Source organism: Glycine soja, chromosome 9, assembly GCF_004193775.1.
Source record: "Glycine soja cultivar W05 chromosome 9, ASM419377v2, whole genome shotgun sequence".
Lineage (NCBI taxonomy): Eukaryota > Viridiplantae > Streptophyta > Magnoliopsida > Fabales > Fabaceae > Glycine > Glycine soja.
Window position 1 is genome coordinate 18,234,839 of NC_041010.1, and position 2,942 is coordinate 18,237,780.

The 2,942-nt window shown below is 34.6% G+C and overlaps 1 pseudogene; it reads left to right on the forward strand.

The window, feature by feature from the left end:
- Positions 1 to 1,446: 1,446 nt before the first annotated feature.
- Positions 1,447 to 2,711, forward strand: LOC114366832 (annotated as a pseudogene).
- Positions 2,712 to 2,942: the final 231 nt, after the last annotated feature.

A 2,942-nucleotide genomic window follows, 5' to 3' on the forward strand; every position in this document is an offset into this window, starting at 1 on the left:
ATAATCCTTACCAAAACCTTCTCCCAATGTTCCTCTTCCTTGTTAATTTGTTCTTGGATCTCCTTATCAATTGTATTTTTCTTTCTCAATCTTGTTTCTAATTCGATCCATTTATCCATATTAGTTACATGTTCATAACATGTTTTGTGACTCTTAAGCTTGAAACCAATACAAGCACAACTTTTTGAGCAAAGCAACTTACAACAAAAACAATACACTTTATCTAAATCCTTTGAATACACTAGCCATTTTTTATCATATTTTTCTCCATTTGGCATTACTTTTTGGTATTAAAATTAAGAAAAATGTCTATAATTTTCATCTTTTGGATAATGCATATCATTATATCTAATTGAACCATTGTCAACAATTAAATCTCTAAAGTTTTCTTCAATATTTTTCCATTGTCTTTGATCATAAATATTTTTAGAAACTTCATTTAATGTACTATTGAGCTTCTTATTTGTTTCTAAACTATTTTCTTGTAAATTTTTATTATCCTCTTGTTCTTGACTAGGATTAGGACTATTCATATTGTTAATATTTTCTGCCTCTTGAATGTTTTCATTATCAGTATTTTGCTCTACCTTATTAATATTATTTGAAATTTCTAGAGGAGAATTTTCTGCCATATTTGTATGTGTTGAACTAGTTGTAACATCCTTTTTATGAATAGTAACAAATTTATGAAGAACACCTTGTTGAGATAGAATCAATTTTTCGATTCATCTTTTTTAAAAAAAAAATTCAAAACCAATTGCATACTTTCTATTTGACATATTTTACTGATAGACTAAAATAAAAATAACAAGCAAAATTATTTTAAAATTAAAAGAAGATAATAGTGAAACAATAAAAATTGGAAAGTGAAAAATTAAATCTGTGAACGAAAATTTCTTTAAGCTATGACTATGCACCATAACATCTACGAGTATCCAAAATCCAAACCGTAGTGACAATCACTTTGCTTGCACCTACAACGATAAACAATAAAAAATGAGATGTAAAAATTGTAATTTGTAAATGTTCATTCAATTTAATTTCAATTCAATCAATTTCTTTATAAATTAAAATGCAAAGCAAATGAGTGAAATGATCAAACCTGTTGAGAATTTGAGATGCTAACAACGTTTGTGAGTATCCTATTCCTGTTACTTGGAGATGGAGTATTGGAGTTGGTCACTTGGTGTGGGGTATACCAATTCACAAATTAGAATATGATTTATGAAAGTTGAAAAGTCAAATAATTGCTTGAATGTAATAATCGAGAACTGAGAATAAAGAGAATGAGAATGAGAATGAGAGAGACTAGAGAGGAAACAGAGAGGTTGATCCAAAAATGACATTTTTTTTCAAAAGAAAATTAAATTGCATTAATGTTGGAACCATACAAGTAGCCAATGGATTATATGCAAGGCTGCTGAGAAATTTACTGAGTCACTCTTGAGTGACTTTTCTTTTGCAAAAACTAAAAAATGGACTGTGGGTTTGATCTTCCACCGCCTATCCATAGACTCCTCGACCCCACCGCCTGTCCTTCACCTGCAAGTCCTCCTTCCTAAGATGATGAAGTTGAGACTTAGATCTTTAGAATCCAAAGAAACCCTCAAAATCGAAGTCCTTGATTCTTGTTCTCTGTTTCAACTCAAAGACACTGTTTCTCGCACCATTTCTTCTTCTTCCTCTTTTCTGCATATTTCCCTCAACAGAAAGGACGAAATTCATGCCCCTTCATCGAAAGAGCCCCTCAACTCTCTCGGCGTCTCCGTCGGCGACCTCATCTTTTACTCTCTTAACCCCACCATCTTAACCCTCGAAACCCTCCTCCACAAGCTAGAAACTGCTCCCCGCGATGGACCCACCATCCAAGACTCACCAGAAACCCTCACCAATGACTCCACCTCTGTTCCCGATGCCAAAAAGCCTCCGACTTTGGACACCGCGGAACCGAAATCCATGGAAATTATTGATGGGTCTGACGAGACGGTGGTGGTGGGTACCAATTCCGAGCCTTTCTTCATGACAAGGGTCCTGAAAGAAGCGCTTGGGAACAACGTTAATGATTTCAAGTTATTAGTGTTTACGGTTCATGGTGTTGTTCTTTAATCTGGATTTGTTCGAATCGACAATGATTTTGGTATGGTGGTTAGTGGTTCTCACCTTCTTGATGATTCTCCTCTGGTTTTTTCTTCGGTGATATCTTTGAGGTATGCCTTGCCTGAGATTCTGGCTAATGGTGATTCTCACAGTGTGAATTTCAAATTTCAAACATTAGGGCATTTTGTGAATGTTTGTGGGTCGTTGTCTGATGATGTTAGGTCAAGGTTGCATTTTGTTTGTTTGGATAAATGTAAATATGTTAGGCCTTTAGAGTTTATGCTGGCTAATTCTGAAGCTAAGGGTAGTGTTAATGATGGAGAAGATATTCTCTTTGGAAGTGAAGTTTTTGAAGTATGGAAGATGGTGAAAGATTGGGTTGCATTGCCATTGTTAATTGATCTTTGTGAAAAGGCTGGGTTTGATCTTCCACCTTGTTTCCTCCACCTCTATGGCATCCTCCTCTCCCTCCCCTTCGCCCACCAACTCATTTACCTACAATTGGAGTTATATATTAAGCAATACCAAATTGAACAAAGCCCAGCGAGTATGTTGTTTGGAATGTCCCCTTGGCAGGTAATTTGATAAAACTTGCTTTATTTGACATACTGTATGTTGTTTGGAATCTAGTGCAATGATGAAGAAGGATATCTAATTGATTTTACTTTATAGTTTATACTGATGGTTGCAGCAAGTTCATTTGGAGAGGAGCTCTTCTATAAGGTTGTTGTTCAAGTTTGTTTAGGAGCTTCTACCTCTGGTTTTTTTAATTGTATATGCCAAGAGATGTCTGAAAATTAATATTTGGATAAGCTTAAAATTGGGAATAATGAAATATGTATTTT